This window comes from Schistocerca piceifrons, chromosome 4, assembly GCF_021461385.2.
Source record: "Schistocerca piceifrons isolate TAMUIC-IGC-003096 chromosome 4, iqSchPice1.1, whole genome shotgun sequence".
Taxonomy (NCBI): Eukaryota; Metazoa; Arthropoda; class Insecta; order Orthoptera; family Acrididae; genus Schistocerca; species Schistocerca piceifrons.
This window is the reverse complement of record NC_060141.1, coordinates 548,786,253-548,809,413: the sequence shown is the minus strand read 5'-3', so window position 1 is coordinate 548,809,413 and position 23,161 is coordinate 548,786,253.

Below are 23,161 nucleotides of genomic sequence, written 5' to 3'. Positions count from 1 at the left end.
TGGAACGCCCACTAATGTGCAGTAGGGCCCAGACTGATTCCCACTCATGTAGACCTAACTTCTATGTAACTGATCTCGAATCTTGGAAAGATTAAGCTCTGTAATCGTAATACTTAAAGTACCCCCATGTCTACCCTGAAAAGTAACAGGCGACCGCTATGGCCGAGCGGTTCTAGGGGCTTCAGTCTGGAACCGCGCTGCTGTTACGGTCGTAAGTTCGAATCCTGCCTCGGGCATGGTTGTGTGTGATGTCCTTCGATTAGTTAGGTTTATGTAGCTCTATGTCTAGGAGACTGATGACCTCAGTTGTTAAGTCCCAGAGTGGTTAGAGTCATTTGAACCATTTGAAAAGTAACAGCTCTAGCTGCTAATAAATAACGTCTTGTATGATCTTCCCCTTAGCAAACCTTTCAATGTAACACCACTTCAGTGATTTGAGCGTTAATTTCTCTGCTTTTATATTCAAGTAGCTTTGCAGTTAACCTCACATGGGTTAAAGACTTCCTTCCAGAATTTTGAACTGGAAAAAAACTTGAAATGGTCGCTGACAAACACAGGACCTCAGCATTACCAACAAAAAGCGCTAAACCACGAGGTAAAGTTGCATTCTCAGGTATGATACTGTCTTCTAGTAATGTGATATTAGAAGAATGGAATGTTCATGTACCATGCTAAAAAAAACTTTGTGATGAGTACTGGAGGAGAGATACCATGACGGACGACGAAACCGAAAAGTAATTGAGTCTGACAGCATAGATTCGAAAAAAGAACGAGCATTATCATCCGCGACTGAAACAGGAAACAACGAGTCAACAGGTACCGCTGCGGAAAACAGCGGCAACACCGGGAAAGGTTGTTTTACGAATACTCGCAGCGAAGCGTCGTGAGCAGCTAATGTAACAGATATTGTACATTCTTATTGAAAATGAAACTCCTCCAACTGTACTTAAGATGTTATATTTATTTGGCTACTAGTTTCGACGTTGCAGTAACTGCTCGCCATCCATGTGGAGCACGTGTTGGTCACACCGCGGGCTTCTAGTACTGAGCCACACACAGCTGATTTCATCAAAGTGTACGGGCCTGAAGATGGAATTGACGCAACGTCGAAACTAGTAGCCCAATAAATACAAAATCTTAAGTACAGCTAGAGGAGTATCATTTTTAATAACAATTATACCAGCTGTGTCCTATCATCATCCACGTTAAATATGGATGTACGAAGATATTGTACGTTCCGTTGTTCTTGCTCTAGACGGCCAGTTTATTCAGTGGCAGTTTAGAACTCCACTTACAAGGATTCTGGAGAGTACCCTATTGCTGCTTCATGGAGTTAAACACAATGGTGCAGCCACCGTGGTCAGATTACTAGTTCGGTTTACCAAATAATAAAGAGTGTTAGGAGTCCAGCACGAATCCCGAGGTCAATGGCATTTTAATATGTACCCACACCAGTGTGTTATGTGTTTCTCCTCTGCATGTAACAGTCTTCCAGCAAACACATCACTTAATTTACTAGCTTATGTTTTCTGCATGGTCGTAACTGAACCATGAAATGGACAATGCCTGTCTGTTTAGGCTACTCGTTTTGCGTCCATACCTGACATGCTGCCCAGGGGAAAGTAAACATTTAATAGCTTGCTTGTGCCACGTATACTTGGAACTACTAACAAACATAAAAACATGCTACTCGTAACGGCCATAATTATTACTCTGAAAATAAAGCAAATAATGATGTAATGTTGTTCAGTATACCGTTTTCAGAAATCTGTAGAAATATCTGGACTTACACCCGTTACACCTCTCATATTATGAAGGTTTGTTGCGCACTTGCGATTTACAAAAATACAACGTTTGAATTTGTTGTTAGCGTAACTGAGGGAACAGTGGAGGCTATCAACTACAGAGGTGACCGTGAAGGCAGGCTGGCTGCGCTGTTTTGGGGGAGGAGACCAGACAGCGAGGTCATCGGTCTCATCGGATTAAGGAAGGTAGGGAAGGAAATCGGCCATGCCCATTGAAAGGAACCATCCCGGCATTTGCCTGGAGCGATTTAGGGAAATCGCGGAAAACCAAAATCAGGATGGACGGATGCGGGATTAAACCGTCGTCCTCCCGAATGCATGTCCAGTGTGCTAACCACTGCGCCACCTCTCTCGGTGTGAAGGCAGACTTTTGGAATATGATGTAGAGTAACATGTGTCGTGACATTTACGGCCCTCTTGCTGCACTGATCATCCTAACCATTATGACAACCTGTTTAACAGCGTATTGGTCCACCACTGGAGAGCAGTGAAGCAGCGATCCTATATTGCACGGACTCGTTGAGCCCTTGACAGCTTTCCGGAGCTATGTGGCGCCAGATGCGTCTGCACAGATGACTCAGTTCCTGTAATTTACTAGCCATTGGTTTTTGGGTATGGATCTTGCCCCCGCACCATCCTAGATGTGTCCCGCAAGGGTCAGCTCAAGGTGATTTGTTTGCCAAGACATCAACGTGAGCTTACTATGATTGTCTTTAAATCACTGTAGCCCGATTTTGGCCTTTTGCCACGGACTGTTTGTAAACTTTTCCCACACTAAAAGGATGTGCCGAAGACTGGGATCACGTGAACCTAATCCAATCAGAAAAACTAAGGAAGGATGTCAAATCAGCCATCTAATTTCCAACTATTGTTTCGTTGGGCTACCAGTTTCGGCGATATATTACGCCATCTTTAGGCCCCTCTATGTGTCATTTTTTTGGTATTTCGCATTATGATGTTAGTTTTTTCATACTATCCTTTGTCTTCCCCTGCTTAAGAGCTGCATGATATATAGAGGGGCCTGAAGATTGCGTAGTATATCGCCGAAACTGGTAGTCCAATAAAATAAGTTTTGAAAGAAGCCGGCTGAAAGGTGTTTGATTTGGCATTCTGTACTAAACAGCTAAACAGCCGAGGTCCCGTAACCATCTCTGAAAAGATGGACATACAGAAAATTAAGGTAGTCATTTAACAGAGAATAACCGATTAGCGGAGAAAGTGTACAAGCTACATTTACAAATAACTTTGTGGAGTAAATATTGAATCATCTTCATAAAATAGTGAAAACACTCACACACGAAGACAACGAAAAGTACCACGAAAATTTGAGTAGCTCACAGCGAATCAATGAAGTAATTTCTAAATTCAGTCACTAGTCCAGCTGTACAGACTATTTTCTAACCAGTTGATTATTACTACAATGATTATACGTAACTTTCTGAATAAACGTATGCTAACGACATAGTTCGCACACGAAACTAGCAGGATAGTTTCGCCTGAGGATGAGTAGGAAACTTGTCAAAACTTTACCGCAGTAATACACCTTGACTCGGTCGATAACACGGCAAGTCGCCATCATCGAAATTCGCCGAGAAAGCCTGAATTTTCGTACAGATGAATAACTTCACTGAGCAACAAACAGAAATTTTAACTATGGTCAAATAAAGAAATTCAATTGTAATAAATTGAAAAAAATACAAATAATCGTCACGGAATAGTTAAATGATAAAATCTTCTTATTACGGTGGAAACTAACTACATTTACTCATACTAATGTGTACCTACACAGGGAAAATCAGTTAATTTCTCAAATAAAGATTAAAGAATTTCCCTGGTTTAATCTTTGTTTAAATTACTAACAATCAAAATTCAACGCCGTTGCAACGCTGAAATACGAACCACCAAGCAAGCGACAGAAACCATTCTCACAAAATAAATCATGACCAACAAGTCAACAAATATTTTACTATTACATTAATTGTACTTCGACTAAAATTACATTGGTTTTTGTCTTCAAGAAACTGAGTGAGACGTTATTACGCAACGATTTACATCATTAAGTTATGTTCCACTAGGAGTTTGGGATGCACTCAACGACTGTGATATGACTCAAAAAGATGGAAAACAGCAATCAGTCGCCCTTTCCTTTCAGACTTTATTGTAACAGATCTAGATTTCGGCTAGTAGCTACTACTGCATTGATAATGGCTAATTGCTAGCCGAATCTAGATTTGCTATAGTAAAGCTGAAAGGAAAAGACAAGTGAGTACTTTTCACCACCACTTTGAAAATTTACAGCATTCTCCAATAAAACAAAATTGGCCAAATTTTTGAAATGTTTCTTTCATTCATGAGGAAGTATTGAATACAATTGGGGAGAAGTTTGTGGCACAACTTGACCAGAAGAAGGGGTCGGTTGGTAGGACATGTTCTGAGGCATCAAGCGATCACCAATTTAGTATTGGAGGGCAGTGTGGAGGGTAAAAATCGTAGAGGGAGACCAAGAGATGAATACACTAAGCAGATTCAGAAGGATGTAGGTTTCAGTAGGTACTGGGAGATGAAAAAGCTTGCACAGGATAGAGTAGCATGGAGAGCTGCATCAAACCAGTCTCAGGACTGAAGACCACAACAACAACATCAACATTCATGAATCTGACGTTCATTAGTAACACTCGGTTCTGTTACAATAGGAAAGTTACAGGACACTAGTCCTGGTAGCAGTGACTGTAGTCAGTAACAAGGTCATGGAGTTAGAATTTTACGTAACATGGGCCATTATTCAGGTCTCAATTGCAAAAGTACTAAGCTAATCTCGTATGAACACTCATACAGATTGTCAATGCTACTGAGAAAACCGTGTCGGTCTCCGTGAGAACGCTCCATTTGCTGCACTTACTATGAGAATTCTCTCGTTAACTGCAAATGATTTCGGGGCATGATGTTTTTTATACAGGGTGTTACAAAAAGGTACGGCCAAACTTTCAGCAAACATTCCTCACACACAAATAAAGAAAAGATGTTATGTGGACGTGTGTCCGGAAACGCTTAATTTCCATGTTAGAGCTCATTTTAGTTTCGTCAGTATGTACTGTACTTCCTCGATTCACCGCCAGTTGGCCCAATTGAAGGAAGGTAATGTTGACTTCGGTGCTTGTGTTGACATGCGACTCGTTGCTCTACAGTACTAGCATCAAGCACATCAGTACGTAACATCAACATGTTAGTGTTCATCACGAACGTGGTTTTGCAGTCAGTGCAATGTTTACAAATGCGGAGTTGGCAGATGCCCATTTGATGTATGGATTAGCACGGGGCAATAGCCGTGGCGCGGTACGTTTGTATCGAGACAGATTTCCAGAACGAAGGTGTCCCGACAGGACGACGTTCGAAGCAGTTGATCGACGTCTTAGGGAGCACGTAACATTCCAGCCTATGACTCGCGAATGGGGAAGACCTAGAACGACGAGGACACCTGCAATGGACGAGGCAATTCTTCGTGCAGTTGACGATAACCCTAATGTCAGCGTCAGGGAAGTTGCTGCTGTACAAGGTAACGTTGACCACGTCACTGTATGGAGAGTGCTACGGGAGAAACAGTCGTTTCCGTACCATGTACAGCGTGTGCAGGCACTATCAGCAGCTGACTGGCCTCCACGGGAACACTTCTGCGAATGGTTCATCCATCAATGTGTCAATCCTCATTTCAGTGGAAATATTCTCTTTACGGATGAGGCTTCATTCCAACGTGATCAAATTGTAAATTCTCACAATCGACATGTGTGGGCTGACAAGAATCCACACGCATTTGTGCAATCACGTCATCAACACAGATTTTCTGTGAACGTTTGGGCAGGCATTGTTGGTGATGTCTTGATTGGGCCCCACGTTCTTCCACCTACGCTCAATGAAGCACGTTATCATGATTTCATACGGGACACTCTACCTGTGCTGCTAGAACATGTGCCTTTACAAGTACGACACAACATGTGGTTCATGCACGATGGAGCTCCGACACATTTCAGTCGAAGTGTTCGTACGCTTCTCAACAACAGATTCGGTGACCGATGGATTGGTAGAGGCGGACCAATTCCATGGTTTTCACGCTCTCCTGACCTCAGCCCTCTTGACTTTCATTTATGGGGGCATTTGAAAGCTTTTGTCTACGCAACCCCGGTACCAAATGTAGAGACTCTTCGTGCTCGTATTGTGGACGGCTGTGATACAATACGCCATTCTCCAGGGCTGCATCAGCGCATCAGGGATTCCGTGCGACGGAGGGTGGATGCATGTATCCTCGCTAACGGAGGCCATTTTGAACATTTCCTGTAACAAAGTGTTTGAAGTCACGCTGGTACGTTCTGTTGCTGTGTGTTTCCATTCCTTGATTAATGTGATTTGAAGAGAAGTATTAAAATGAGCTCTAACATGGAAAGTAAGCGTTTCCGGACACATGTCCACATAACATCTTTTCTTTATTTGTGTGTGAGGAATGTTTCCTGAAAGTTTGGCCATACCTTTTTGTAACACCCTATATTTTATTTGGAGCTTAATTCATCTGCCCAAATACTTCACTTCTATCGTGTTTTGTAAAATATGACCTGACCTCGTGCTGATCGACTTGCACGAGGTGCACTCATCCAACCGACATGGTGGTTAGTGCGTCGTGCATGCTCTCCGACGTAATATGGCAACACACAGAAGCTTTGTTACCATCACCATTTATTTTCTGACAAGTACAGAAGCACTTATTTTTTCGTAACACTCTCCTACTGACAATGACTTAGCGTAATAATAATTTACGGAAAACTAGAAAGGTTGTTGAAATATGTTTTGCAAAACACATACTAGATACAAAAATGTACTTTTTTTTACTCACAGATAAAATTTCCAACTTCCATAAAAACTAACATTTTTGTCGTACAAAATGAGAAAATAATTAAGGAAAATGTTGAAGAAAATTCACATGTGTGGTATAATGCTAAAAGTTATATAGGGAATCTCAAACATTTTGGGTCAAACTGAAACGGTGATAAGGAACCAGTGGTCAGAAATGCATATTTGTTATGTTACGGAGACAAAGAGCTCACGTCACATGACAACAACGTAGCACATATTAACTGCTGCAAGTGACAACTGCCAGTCTCAATGCATGCACTGCAACGGCGCATTCAGTTCTGACCCGTATGTCTGGTGTAGACTGGAACAGGCAGTGGTTGTTAAACAGCGTACGCACCTGAACCCCAAACAGACATACTGGACAAACTTAGCTCATAACACGTGTATCATATGACGTCTGCATTCATCGCACTGGAGCAATAACCGGTGCCGGTCACACACCACTGTCCTTGTTGTCAGTTGTCCATTGTATCAGACAGCTTGTGGTATGTCCATAGTGTGGTGTGTTGCTGTACAGTGCATGACGCGTGGTCAGAGATGGAACGTACTCGTCACCACAGTTGGCAGACATGCATTAATGTACGGTGCAGCAGGATGTAGCGCCCGTAAAGCAGCACAAATGTACAGAAAGCGCTTTCTGAACAAACGTCATCCTAACTGAAAGAAGTTTATCTTCATGGATACCAGCTTACGAGAGACAGGGTCTTTGATGCCACAGAGAACCGGTCAAGGTTCCCGTTAAAGACATGTCCGATCACCAGACTTTGAGGAGAAGGTGTAGGATCGTGTGACCGCCTACCCAGCAATAAGCACCCATCAACTTGCTTATGAAACACATATTTTGAAAGATACAGTGTGGAGAGTACTGGTGGAATAGGTATTACATTCCTATTATAAAGAAAATGTGCAGCACCTGGACCAACGGATTTTTGGCCCCGCGTCAACTTCTGTCAATGTATTGTCCACCGTAGTCCAGTTGTAGACGTTAGTGCCAAACATTGTACATTTTGTATTCACGGGTAAGGCCTCGTTCACTCCACAAATGCCGTGTCTGGAGTGAGGACAGTCCAAACGCCACCAACATCGGTGACCACCATTCTCTGTCAACGTATGGACGTTTGACTGATCCACGATATCTGGTGTTCCAGTGAGATGTGCTGCCACAGTTCTTGGAGACTGTACCCCTTGTTTTCCGCAAAAGTATTCTATTTAAACACGACTGTGCACCAGCCCACTTTGATGTTAATGTCTGCGAGCACCTGGACAACACATACCCGGCATCGTTGGTTTGGAAGGGTGTGGGGGGGGGGGGGGGGAGGATTGTCCCGTGGCCAGAGCGATCGCCGGATCTCAGATCTCTGGAATTTTTCCTCTGGAGTTTTGTCAAGATGTTGGTGTATGAAGCTCCCTTAGGACCGACTTTAGCGTATTTGCGTTTGACCCGAAAGATTTGAGACACACTATATGCGTGAGGATGCCATCACCGTCATGAAAGACAAAAAGCGTGAAATAATGTTCATATAGTTCACGGCTGTCACGTTGCCTTCGGTTACTACCACAGGCCCCATGTGAACACAGCCGAATGTGCGCAGCAGTTTGATATCCCCTCACTGGTGTGCATCTGTGGTGCGATGCGTATTGCGAACAGGAACACACTTCCATTGACCCACGGTCCAATCGAAATGATACTGTGCCTACTTCAGTTGCCATTGACGATGTAGTTGTGTCAACATGACGACATGTTAAGGTCTTCTGCTGTGGAGCCCGAAGTTCAGTAATAATCTCTGAATCGTTTAGGCCTACCTGCTTCATAACGTTTGTGCCTGCACCGCCAATGTACTGTGTCGTCAGATCTGTCACAGATCGCTGTCTATCATGATTTACAGTTTCTGACCTTAACGGTCGGTGATGAGGCGACGACGTTCGACATCTTTCCCACGACAATAACATCCGAATTGCAGACCATCCCAGGCTCGAGGCTGTAACAACCTGCCCTTTGTCAATATATTTTCCCATTTGCGGCCCTTATTGTCTCTAAAACGGTTCACCATTTATCTATGCTCGACTTACACAGTGTGTTTCAGTTCCATTAGGACTGTGGCTGCGCAAAATAAATCATGGATGAGATGGTTCAAATGGCTCTGAGCACTATGGGACTCAACTTCTGAGGTCATCAGTCCCCTAGAACTTAGAACTACTTAAACCTAACTAAACTAACGACATCACACACATCCACGCCCGAGGCAGGATTCGAACCCGTGACCGTAGCGGCCTCGCGGTTCCAAACTGCAGCGCCCAGAACCGCGCGGCCACTTCGGCCGGCTCATGGATGAGAGCTGGTCACTCATGATGGGGCAGGATAGGGCTACGATTGTGGATGGGGCCGTAATCAGTTACTCTTGGTTGCACAACAAATACGTAACTTTCTTTTAAAAAATTAAAATTTTAAAACAATCTCTTTAAAAAAACGCAATTGACTCTATGACGGCTGAAGGCCTTATCACAGGGAAAAAAAATCCACAATTTTAGGGCCGAAGGCTACCAACAATATCCTCAAACAAGAAACGCCTGTAGACCTGAATTAGAAGTCAGAAGAACAATTCCAAATAACACATATTAAGATAAATACTTCGTTTTAAAACGCACTGGAACACGGCTGAAGGCCTTATCACCAAAGAAGTTAATTTATTGCTCGGCTGAAGGCCACACCAAGAAAAATTAGAAAATTACAAATATCCTTAAAACAAACATAACCATCTAAGGAATCAGGACAAGCAGTTCTCAGCAAGTGTTCCAAGGGTCGGCCTGGGAAGGTAACTCTAACATAAGGTGAGATCAGACAGGCAGCCAAGAGTTGTACTCACGTAACAGGATGGGAACTCAAACTAGGGGCAGCTTAAGTGCCGACCGATCGACTAACGAATCCGCCTAACGTCCGATCACCGGTACAACGATGGAATATTTTTAGGCCAGAGCGAAGAGGCAGACAGCACTAAGTCTTCATAAAATAGCCAAGGTCGAAGGAAACACTAGAACCAAGGTAGAACTCCCAAAAAAATATGCGCAGTACAATACAAGAGTCTGTCGAACTACACGCCATGTCGGACAGTATCAACACGACGAGGAAAGGTACACTGCCGGAAAAGTACGCTAACCTCCAGGGTACGTAACTGGGGTATTATTGGCCACAAGGCAACAAATGCCGTTGGTTGCACTACACTAATAAGAATAATACCAAATTCAGTGATGAATAACAAGTAGAGAAAGACAGCTACAATATTTCACCATCTCGAAACACTTCACTCGTTGCCACCAGGCTCAGCGGCCCTGAGAGCAACAACCCACTGACCAAAGGCGAGATCTCGGAATACTCGAGGTTGCATTATCAGATAACTCTTCACTCAACTTAAACGTCGAGGGTTCGGTGTGCAACGAAGTCTTCACTCTCGCAGCTACCCCTCCTCGATCCGGCAGTGGCAACACGCCGACAGTGGCTCCAGCTTGCCCTCGCGCTGCACGGACCTGCTCGCTGCTGCGCCCCCAGCCGACCTGATGTCTGTTCGCCACTCCACACAACGCGACCCGGAAATACTACCGGTCACTTCAAAGATAGTACCACACTACTCGTATCGATAAGCGCTGCTGCTGCTGCCACTCAGGGGCAGGCAAGCCAGCAACTTAATGACGACAGTAAATCGAATAAGAAACGAGATGCCATAACCGCAATGACAAGATGCCAAGCAATAAACGACAGAGAATACGAGCCGCGCATGGCTCAATGGACTACGTTCACAAAATCACTACATATATTCAAAATAGTCCACACCCCTCCCCAATTAATAAGCAATTGAAATCATTTTAAAAGTGTTTTGAAATAGTCACTGTAGTTCTTTATTGGAATAGCATCTAGTAATGCAATACAATTTCCTTGAGTGCCCTTAATTGCGTCACTGCCAGCTTCGCCAGAACAGGCGAATACAGCGGATGATCCAGGACTGTGATTCGTTTGCTGGCCAAAAATCGGGCACAATCCTTAATTTGTGGGCGTTTTTATTATGAAAAAAGCAGGCACAGACACACAACACACACACACACACACACACACACACACACACACACACATACAGACGCTTGTTACATCACAAAAACATAATACACAGTAGCACATACTGTGTGTGTGTGTGTGTGTGTGTGTGTGTGTGTGTGTGTGTTTATGGCCATTTGCACGAGGTTCTTTATATTTTTAAATGTTCTAGTTATAGCAAAATTTTTATGATGTGGTGATTTTTATCCACATGACAACTTGGCATTAGGTCTAACGTAAGATGGAGACCTATCACAACAAGAAGATTTTTAAAGACCTAGAAATGGCAGAAAAGCTCATCATTTTGACTATAATCATACAAATGTATGGAAAATTAAAGGAACAAAACAGTAAAATATTTATGCAGTCTAGACTGTTGAATGTTTTTAGTACCTAACAGCTGGCTGAGTTTCAGTGTTTCAGTGAAGTATGAGCTGTTAGTAAACGCTAGTACTCTCGGCACAAACAGCTACTTCAGGGAAGACGCAGAAGTGTAGTCGTCCCCCTCTGCGGTGGACTCCTTGTGCCACCTTGCAGCGAGACAAAGCGGGACCCACTTGTTGCTTGGGATACCGCAGCCGCCTTCAGCGCGCAGCAGGCATTACCCCATCCGAGGCCTCGTGCTGCGTTACACGTGTAACCTGCTGAACATACGTCAGACATGGTCACTGGGAAACCCTTTCGTGATAGTCTTTAACAATGCAATACCGTTGAACTCTCGTAAGAGCATCCTGAATCTGGAATAGGGTGTGGCCGGCCGGGGTGGCCGATCGGTTCTAGGCGCTACAGTCTGGAACCGCGCTACCGCTGCGGTCGCAGGTTCGATTCTTGCCTCGGGCATGGATGTGTGTGATGTCCTTAGGTTAGTTAGGTTTAAGTAGTTCTAAGTTCTAGGGGACTTATGACCTCAGATGTTAAGTCCCATAGTACTAAGAGCCATTTGAATAGGGCGTATGTCCATACGAAAGTTTTGTTCAGAATCACTAATACTATCATCCCTCATATAACTCCAGCAACCTGTATTCTGTGAGTTCCAAACATGTCAAATAGACGATCCTGTACTACGACTAAATGCAACAGTAGGTACTCATATTACATTATGACCGTAATCATACAAAGTCATGGAAAATTCTAGGATCAAAACAGCAAAATATCATCATGGGTTTTAGCAAAAGGCATGAGCACCATAACATTTGGACAAACCTTTAACCTGTCATAGGGATACAAACGCAGCAAGGGCAATGAAACAAGTAATAAACAATCTATGTCATGCTTTTCAAAAAATACATTATTGCCGTTGGAAGTCACGAGTATAAAAAAATAAATACTCAATTAAAAATGTTCGTTCTATACAACAGATCCCAACGGGCACCTTCTGGGCGTAACTGATAAACGGCAGATTGAAAAGAATTTGGTCCTTAACGAAAAATGATCCCTCTTTCGTTGACTTTCGTATGTTACCCCCGGATCCCTTCTTGTCGCTGCAACTAGTGGGGAAACTACAGCGTAATATAAAAGTCGTGCACATCAAAACAAATGTGTCTCTAAATAGGAGGTTCAAATGGTCAAAATGGCTCTAAGCATTATGGGACTTAACATCTGAGGTCATCAGTCCCTTAGACTTAGAACTACTTAAGCCCAACTAACCTAAGGACATCACACATATCCATGCCCTAGGCAGGATTCGAACCTGCGACCATAGAGGCCGCGGGGTTCTGGACTGGAGTGCCTACAACCGCTCGGCCACAGCGGCCGGCTAAATAGGAGGTGCTTTGCATTCGTTCGATGAGCCACCGCAAAAAAGCATCACAGGTATTGGTAAAGAAACATAAGGGTACCATTGTAAAGGGTACAGTTCACATGATGCCTGTAGTACTACGCAGCTCACTGCTTGGTAAAAATACCGTTGTCCCAAGACAAACGAGTTTTCATTGTTGACCAATATTTTGCCAGTCGTTTGTATGCACGAGTTGCAGACACGTTCTTCGGGAAACGGCCCGATCCGTAGTGCCGAACATTTCAACAATAACAAGATTAATCGTCCGTTGCTGGGAATGCGGATCAGTTGCATACAAGAAGAGAACCGGGAGACCGCACATTTTGACGGATGAAGTGAGGAATGTGATGCTGTGTTCGGCTTCAAAAAACTTCGAGCAGACTATCAGTCTAACCTCAGATTTCGTACGGTAATGCTCAGAAACCGATGGAGGACTTTCAGGTTTGAGCATATCATGTTGGTAGTTTCAGGAAGTGAAGGCACCGGGTAAAGAAAAGTGTACACGGTTTCAGTCATATTTCGACAACCATTGAACCGCAGAACGGGATCGTGTTTCGTTCACTGATGAGGCCTGGCTTCACCTTATAGGATACGTCAGTAGGTAAAACACAAGAATTTAGACTAGTGAAAGTCCAAGTTCCTGTCATAAAAACGTCTTGCACGGTCGTCCAATGGTGGACACTTCTTCCATTGAAAGTAGAGTGAACAGTGTTGTGTTACAGTATTCATTAGACAGTTTATTTCTCCTCTTGAGGGAGATGAACATTATTGTTGGTTGTAGCAGGGCGGTATCATTTATCACACATCTAATGAAACAGTTAATTTTTAAGCGATTTCTCTTGGAGTTAGAATCATCTATAATGGACTGCGGTTCTCACACGTTCTCCCAATTTAACTGCTCCGTACGTCGACCTGTGGGCGATCTTAAGGAAAGGGTATCTCAACACAGGCTGCTGAGCTGAAGATTAACAGAACAACGGAGGTTTGACATTACTGACAAAGTGCTCCGCAATGATTGTTTGCTGTCCATATAACAATCAGCTTTCGGACATTGTTATAGATTTTAGTTCACAAATACAAAGGTTGGTTAACAAACATAAGTGCAGACGTCGATATAAATAGTGAAGGTCAAAAATAATTTTTTGCTGCAAAAACAGATTTATGCTATATATACAGTTTTAGAGAGAGACTTTACAACTTGAAATATAGATGCATACATTGATATACTTTCTGAAGACCAGACATTTTCATTTTTGTGTTGCAAAAACAAACTTTTGCTGTGTACACTGTTCTGTAAAGAGGTATTATGACTTGAAATCTTCTCCTGAATAACAGCTTTTCTTTATTATAAATGCTTAAGTTTATTCTTTAAAGTGTTTAAATTAGCTGCCTTGAGGTCCGATGGAAATCTGTTATAAAAGATGATTCCTGTTGTAAGTGGACTACAGTCTGCAGCCTTTCTTTTTACTTTTAATTTTGTGAAAATTTTCCCTTCCCCAGTGTTTTGTACCTATGTAAATTACTGTTTGTTACATTATATTCGGAGTTTTGTTTCACAAACACTATTGTCTGTAGGATGTACAAAGAATAGGTGGTTTTCCACAAGGCTCTCAAACAAGGTAAAAGGAGTTCGTGCACGCGTTGCTGACAAGGGTAATCATTTTGAGCATATATTAAAAACTAAAGATGAGAGGATTTGAAATGAAATACATGATTACTTCACCATGTGTGCGGTTTTCGAAAAATGGAACCACGACGCGGTTGCATGGGAGGCAACACATGGGGACACAGGTTGTCTATGACGTATCGTGATGCCGCCAAAGTACCCTCGACCACAACCAGCCGTGAAGTTCTTGCGTTACGGCGTCTGTAGGACCACTGGTAGCCCCTTCGTGAACTGCATTTTCCTCTTCTTCTCCCAGAACCTCTTCATTCTTTCTCTTCTTCTCTCCCGCTCTTCTTCCGAGATCTTCAGTGTCCTTTTCTCCTGTCGGTTCCACTGGTGACGCACTAATCTTTTCCTGTGTTCTTCTCTGTCGTTGATCTCCAGCATATTGGTCGGTGTATATTTGTTCCTCCAATTTTCCTTTCCTTCTACCTTGATCCCCAATTCCAACCAGTCCTTTCGAAGTTCGACAACCCACTTTGTTGTGATCTTAAGTCATGCCGATGGCTCCACTCACTATGACGCCTAGTGTAACAACGCTGTGCTTCCCCAAAACATAGGGGAAAGTTGGCCCTCTTCTTAGGCCGCCGTCATACTCAGGGACGACGGTCATCCCGAGTAGTACAGAACTCTGAGCGCAATGCGATGCCGTTCATCAAAGTCCATGCATCTCAGTCACGGCACTACTCCAAACGCAGCCGTTTGCGTTGCAGTGTTAAGGCAGCCTTCCCATGGGAGGGTAATTCCTTAGTCCGGCTGAAGCCAGTCTCCAACTAATGGCATGGGATGACACAGAACGTTGAGGGGAGTCCGTTGCTAGTTTTCGGCTGGCAGGCGCAGATGTCAAGGGGTTACGATACGCTTGTTGCAAAATACAGTGAACCTCCCTAAGGGCGGTTAGGCGTGGAAACCTTGACGATGAGTATGTCTGCCTTCACGTTCCCCTTGTAGTCCAATATCGGGCCATTGCCACACCAGAATGCCTCATAAATCTGGATACTGCATGATTCGGCCAGCCGGTCAAACGGAGACCCACAATGCGTCCCCTTTCAAACTCTTGTCGGGTGCTAACAACGCTATTTCACTTGAGGACGTGGCATCTCCGTATCCTGCGCGGTGATCACTCAATAACTGACGCTGTTCACGCCACTTAAATATCCTACGAGGTCTGGGAACAACGCTAACCAAGAACAACATTAATGCATTCTGGTGGCCGTCTACCTGTCACAGTCAATCGCAACTCTCGTCATTTACATATACGCCGAGGGTGTATGCTTATAAGGTACTACGTTCAAATCCGACCATGTCTTCCGGCTGCTTCACTTTTGTGTCAGGCAGTAATATAAGTGTGTGTGTGTGTGTGTGTGTGTGTGTGTGTGTGTGTGTGTGTTACCTTAATGAGAGATACGGTCTCCAGTTGTTATGTGTTTCTTCATTTGCTGACCATGGTGGCTTTAGTTGCTTTACAATTATTAAAAGTGTTTAAATTCTCCACGATGGCTGTCTGCTTCGCTCGAAAAGTGTATGTTCTTTTTCACTTCCTGCTTTTGCATTTGAATTGGTTTAGGTCTATTTCTTCATCATTGGCTCTAAGCACTATGGGACTAAACATCTGAGGTCATCAGTCTTCTAGACTTAGAACTACTTAAAACTAACTAACCTAAGGACATCACACACATCCATGCCTGAGCCAGGATTCGAACCTGCGACCGTAGAAGCAGTGCGGTTCTGGACTGAAGCACCTAGAACCGCTCGGCCACAGCGGCCGGCTCTTCATCATTAACGTACAAGAGGTATGACTTTACATTCACTGTCTACCTTTGCTTCCTTGTCCGAGGGCGGGGGGCGTAGTGCGGCGGTGCATTGGACTCGCATTCGGAAGGGTGACGGTTCAAACACGAGTCCTGCTATCGAGATGTAGGTTTTTCGTCATTTACCAAATCGCTCCGCGTAAATGGCGGAATGAATCCTTTGAATGGACCCGGTTGATTTCCCTCCACGTCCTTGACACAATCCGATCTTACGCTCGGTCTCTGATGAACTCGATGTCGACGGGACGTTAAACTCAATCTTCCTTCTTTCCTCCCTCCTCTCTCCCCCGCCCCTCCCCCCCCCCCCCCCCCCCCAAAAAAAAAAAAATTCCAACCTACTCTATTCTCGGCAGAGATCTACCGTTCCCACATGCCAACTTCATTTCACTTACATATGAAATAAACACATATTGATATAATTATGTTCAAATGTGTGTGATTCCCAAAGGACCAAACTGCTGAGGTCATCGGTCCCTAGACTTACACACTTCTTAAACTAACTTATGCTAAGAACAACAGACACAGACACCCATGCCCGAGGGAGGACTCGAACCCCCGGCGGGAAGGGCCGCGCAGTCCGTGACATAGCGCTTCTAACCGTGCGGTCCCTCCGCGCGGCTGACATAATTAAAACGGCATAATACGCATGTGAAAAACAACGTAAGATGAGAAATTATTATTAAGTTGGCGACACTACTCACACATAAACATATCGAGACAGGTTTATACAGAAATTTGGAAACAAACGTAGTGCTGCATTGTGTGGTATGTCAAGAAATGTGTAGTGATGCAGACCAACATCAGAGTAGGCAGAAACAGCAGTGCCGTACGCAGGAGTACCTACAAAATGTTCATGCAGACGACACTTACTAATGTAAGCAAAAATAAGATATAAAATATTGTAAGCTAAATCTTAGTTTAATGTCTTCTATAAAGAATTTTTTTCAGATCTGTCAAGGTAACCAAACAATAACTACACTTCATTACAGCCCACTGACGGTGTTTATCATCATTAAAACGAAATATGTATGGTACTTGGGTTGGGTTGTTTGGGGGAAGAGACGAAACAGCGAGGTTATCGGTCTCATCTGATTAGGGAAGGACGGGGAAGGAAGTCGGCCGTGCCCTTTCAAAGGAACCACCCCGGCATTTGCCTGGAACGATTTAGAGAAATCACGGAAAACCTAAATCAGGATGGCCGGACGCGGGATTGAACCGTCGTCCTCCCGAATGCGAGTCCAGTGTGCTAGCCACTGCGCCACCTCTCTCGGTGTATGGTACTTTCTTCTAGTTGCACATGTAACACCTCCGTTTACTATTCCGACCTGACCTGATCGAATAGCAGCACAATATTCATTATTAACATGACCGTGAACCTAATGGGGCTGGTAATCAGAATTGACTGCTACGGAAGTTGTTACTTTCCAGTTCGTCCTGTTCAATACTATAATACTGAAATTCTGGTAATAAGGAACACTAACACAGTTTTACTAATTACGAACTTATATTCTTCTCAAAACACAAAAAAGGAGACAGCCACTGCCTCCGTCATACATATCTAATTACGGCTAATCTCAGCACAGGCTTTCTTCATTTTCCATTATCGTCACACGCTATTCCATCACTGCATCCAACACTGCAATCCAAGGTTAGACAGGAGCGGTAGACGCGAAACCAAATATCGGCACTAGTAACGTCACTGATCACTTTCATAATGATACTTCATCGCTTTCTCAGTATTAATCTAGTATTTAGGGGTCTAACCACGGCGATGGTGACACCCTTCTCGGTTAGAGACCATGTATTTCAACAATGGCCTCCACACACACACACACCATTCCCGCCAACCACACTGGCGCAGCTCGACACTCGCTCTCGCAACACGTCACAATCGATTGTTCGCCCTATCGACCTGTGCCGAGTGCAAAGTTTTAGTAAGGACCTACGGACCCCTTACACACAGGAGGGTTAAAAACCTATAATAAATGTTGTTGGTTCTTTATTGTAAATATATAAGTTATATTTTAACTGAATTATCGAAGCTTTTGTGCATTAATGATTAAGAAATAGATGAAAACGAACTCAAATACAAGAGCAGGAAGTGAAAAAGAACTCACGCTTTTAGAGCCAAGAAGGTAGCCATCGTGGCGCAAGTAACCAGCAGCATAAAGTTAGTAAGGAACTCCGCAGAATTCTACGGGTCGACGAGAAGAAATATTCGCAGTCCAGATATTTGCTCAGTGCAGAGCGCCAGATGATGCCGTCCTGGAAACATCGACATCGTCGACAGAACGCCGCCTGTACATTTAGAATTCCTGCATCACAGATGCACGTTGCCGTTTGCATACCCTGCAAGAAAGTTTGTAGTGAACTCAAATAAAAGAGCCTTCCTATAATTTAATTATATGTTTATCTGGACTGCAAATATTGTGCTAATTTTCTGATGAGTTTCCGTCCCTGATCATCTTCAAAAGTACTTTACAAAGAGGAAAAGTATCAGAAAAACAGGAGATAACATAATTACAAGCTGAGTCATATCACAAATAAATTGACATACACAAATTATGTCGTCACTATTGACGGTGCAAATACACTTCGGAATCTCTTTGCGCACTAAGATGTTACGTGCTAGTAACGACTCAACATCAACTTTATATTATTTATTCCTCTCAGAAATAGTCCCTGTACTTTCGTAGAGTAATCAGGTTTTGTATTTCTTTTCAGGTAAGTTACCTGACCATTAGGCAAAAAGCGAATGAACTAATGAAGCACTGGGTGAGTACTCATAGCTTTCTATTATTTCTTTTACTTCATTACTCATGTTCTTCCGATATGCATATTTATTTCGGTGACAAAATTGAATTCACATCACACATATAAGATTTATGCATATAAACAGCACTGAACACCTGTAAACTATACAAAATATGATAATTCCTGCTAAGTAAAATTAGTATATTCCAAGCTAGTCTACCGTGATCGAAGTCGTCTGTCAAAGGAAAATCGGGAGCTTTAGATGGTAAAAACTGTAGGGGAAGACAGAGACTGAATGCATGCCACAAATAAATGGGAATAAAGAAAGGACGTTATCACATGCAGACGCAATATGAGACTGCCACGATTAAAGCTACGGCGAACAGTCAGCTTACTTCCACATTTGCAACGCAGACGCTCGTCCTTTCTGTACACATCTTCATTATCATCCTATCAGTGCCACACCAATGTCTACGTCTATAATTAGGTAATATTTGTATAAGGCTTGGGGTTTGGCAACTGCAGCTGGCTTTAAACATCCATATAACAAAACAGATCGTTACCGTTCGCGATTAATAATTTAAAAAGTTCTTTGAGTAACTCAAAGACTGTTTGCTGTTCTTCCCTCCCGTACGACTGCGTTTCGGTTTCCACTAACATGATTAGTCATACGTGTTGTGTCCGACATCTTGGACACTGAGCTGCCTAGTTACACTCATGCTCAAAAATTAAGGATAATTGCAGAATGTGGTGCCACACAACGTTACACTACACAAAACTGGCGCTTATAGAATAGGCACATAGGGAACACACACGACGCAGATCTGTAAGTCCACGGTTTTGGTGATCAGTTGAGAAAATCGTCCCGAAACACATGTGCTACAAAACGCCAATGTCTCCTGCGCATGTACCCCGACATCAATATGGAATATGATCACCATGTAGCCGGCCGCGGTGGTGTCGCGGTTCTAGGCGCGCAGTCCGGAACCGTGTGACTGCTACGGTCGCAGGTTCGAATCCTGCCTCGGGCATGGATGTGTGTGATGTCCTTTGATTAGGTTTAAGTAGTTCTAAGTTCTAGGGGACTGATGACCACAGCTGTTACGTCCCATAGTGCTCAGAGACATTTGAACCATTTGATCACCATGTACACGTACACAGGCCGCACAACGGGTTGGCATACTCTGGATCCAGGGACAGAGACTCTTGTGACATTATCCTGACTGCCTTGTCCGAGAATTACTTCGAGCAGATAGTTAGAGAACCAACTCGTGAAGCTAACGTTTTAGACCTCATAGCAACAAATAGACCGGAACTTTTCGACTCCGTGAATGTAGAAGAAGGTATCAGTGATCATAAGTCAGTGGTTGCATCAATGACTACAAGTGTAATAAGAAATGCCAAGAAAGGAAGGAAAATATATTTGCTTAACAAGAGTGATAGGGCACAAATCGCAGAATATCTGAGTGACCACCATCAAACGTTCATTTCTGAGGAAGAGGATGTGGAACAAAAATGGAAAAAATTCAGAAACATCGTCCAGTACGCCTTAGATAAGTTCGTACCGACTAAGGTCCAAAGCGAGGGGAAAGATCCACCGTGGTATAACAATCATGTACGAAAGGTACTACGGAAACAAAGAAAGCTTCATCATAGGTTTAAGAGTAGTCGAATCATAGCTGATAAGGAAAAGCTGAACGAAGCGAAAAAGAGCGTAAAGAGAGCAATGAGAGAAGCATTCAACGAATTCGAACATAAAACATTGGCAAACAATCTAAACAAGAACCCTAAAAAGTTTTGGTCATATGTAAAATCGGTAAGCGGATCTAAATCCCCTATTCAGTCACTCGTTGACCACGATGGCACCGAAACAGAGGACGACCGAAGAAAGGCAGAAATACTGAATTCAGTGTTCCGAAACTGTTTCACTGCGGAAAATCGTAACACGGTCCCTGACTTCAGCCGTCGCACGGACGCCAAAATGGAAAATATTGAAATAAACGATATCGGAATTGAAAAACAACTGCTATCACTTAGTAGCGGAAAAGCATCCGGACCAGACGAGATACCCTTAAGATTCTACAGTGATTATGCTAAAGAACTTGCCCCCTTTCTATCAGCAATTTATCGTAGATCGCTGGAAGAACGTAAAGTACCTAGCGACTGGAAGAAAGCGCAGGTCGTTCCCATTTTCAAGAAGGGTCATAAATCAGATGCGAATAATTATAGGCCTATTTCGCTTACGTCAATCTGTTGTAGAATAATGGAACATGTTTTGTGTTCTCGTATTATGACGTTCTTAGATAATACAAATCTCCTTCATCATAACCAACATGGATTCCGCAAACAGAGATCATGTGAAACTCAGCTCGCCCTATTTGCCCAAGAAATTCACAGTGCCGTAGACACTGGCGAGCAGATTGATGCCGTATTCCTGGACTTCAGGAAGGCATTTGATACGGTTCCGCACTTACGTTTAGTGAAAAAAATACGAGCTTACGGAATATCGGACCAGGTTTGTGATTGGATTCAGGATTTCCTAGAAGAAAGAACACAACATGTCATTCTTAACGGTTCAAAATCTGCAGATGTAGAGGTAATTTCGGGAGTACCGCAGGGAAGCGTGATAGGACCTTTATTGTTTACAATATACATAAATGACTTAGTTGACAACATCGGTAGCTCCGTGAGGCTATTTGCAGATGACACGGTTGTCTACAAGAAAGTAGCAACATCAGAAGACTCGTACGTACTCCAGGAGGACCTGCAGAGGATTAATGCATGGTGCGACAGCTGGCAGCTTTCCCTAAACGTAGATAAATGTAATATAATGCGCATACATAGGGGCAGAAATCCATTCCAGTACGATTATGCCATAGGTGGTAAATCATTGGAAGCGGTAACGACCGTAAAATACTTAGGAGTTACTATCCGGAGCGATCTGAAGTGGAATGATCACATAAAACAAATAGTGGGAAAAGCAGGCGCCAGGTTGAGATTCATAGGAAGAATTCTAAGAAAATGTGACTCATCGACGAAAGAAGTAGCTTACAAAACGCTTGTTCGTCCGATTCTTGAGTATTGCTCATCAGTATGGGACCCTTACCAGGTTGGATTAATAGAAGAGATAGACATGATCCAGCGAAAAGCAGCGCGATTCGTCATGGGGACATTTAGTCAGCGCGAGAGCGTTACGGAGATGCTGAACAAGCTCCAGTGGCGGACACTTCAAGAAAGGCGTTACGCAATACGGAGAGGTTTATTATCGAAATTACGAGAGAGCACATTCCGGGAAGAGATGGGCAACATATTACTACCGCCCACATATGTCTCGCGTAATTATCACAACGAAAATATCCGAGAAATTAGAGCAAATACGGAGACTTACAAGCAGTCGTTCTTCCCACGCACAATTCGTGAATGGAACAGGGAAGGGGGGATCAGATAGTGGTACAATAAGTACCCTCCGCCACACACCGTAAGGTGGCTCGCGGAGTATAGATGTAGATGTAGATCAGGTGGTCGAACAGCTGCTGGGATATAGCCTCCCATTCTTGCACCAGTGCCTGTCGGAGCTCCTGAAGTGTCGTAGGAGTTTGAAGACGTGCAGTGATTCGTCGACCGAGAGCATCCCAGACGTGCTCGATGGGGTTTAGGTCTGGAGAACAGGCAAGCCACCCCATTCGCCTAATATTTTCTGTTTCAAGGTACTCCTCCACGATGGCATCTCGGTGGGGCCGTGCGTTATCATCCATCAGGAGGAAGGTGGGATCCATTGCACCCTGAAAAGGCAGACATACTGGTGCGAAATGACGTCCCGATACACCTGACCCGTTACAGTTCCTCTGTCAAAGACTTGCAGGGGTTTACGTGCATAATCGCACCCCACACCATCAAATGACGACCTCCATGCAGGCCCCTTTCAATGTCATTAAGTGGTTGGTTCCTGGTTCACGTCAGATGAAATTCCAGCGATGATCACTGTTCAGACTGTACCTGGACTCGTCCGCGAACATAACCTGGGACCATTGTTCCAATGACCATGTACTGTGTCCTTGACACCAGGATTTTCGGTCTCTCCTGTGACCAGGGGTCAGTGGAATGCAGTTTTCAGGTCTACGGACGAATAAACTATGTCTCTTCAGCTGTCTGTAGACTGTGTGTCTGGAGATAATTGCTCCAGTGGCTGCGGTAAGGTCCCGAGCAAGGCCACCTGCAGTACTCCGTGGCCGTCTGCGGGCACTGATGGTGAGATATCGGTCTTCTTGTGGTGTTGTACACTGTGGACGTCCCGTACTGTAGCGCCTGGACACGTTTCCTGTCTGCTGGAATCGTTTCCATAATCTTGAGATCACACTTTGTGGC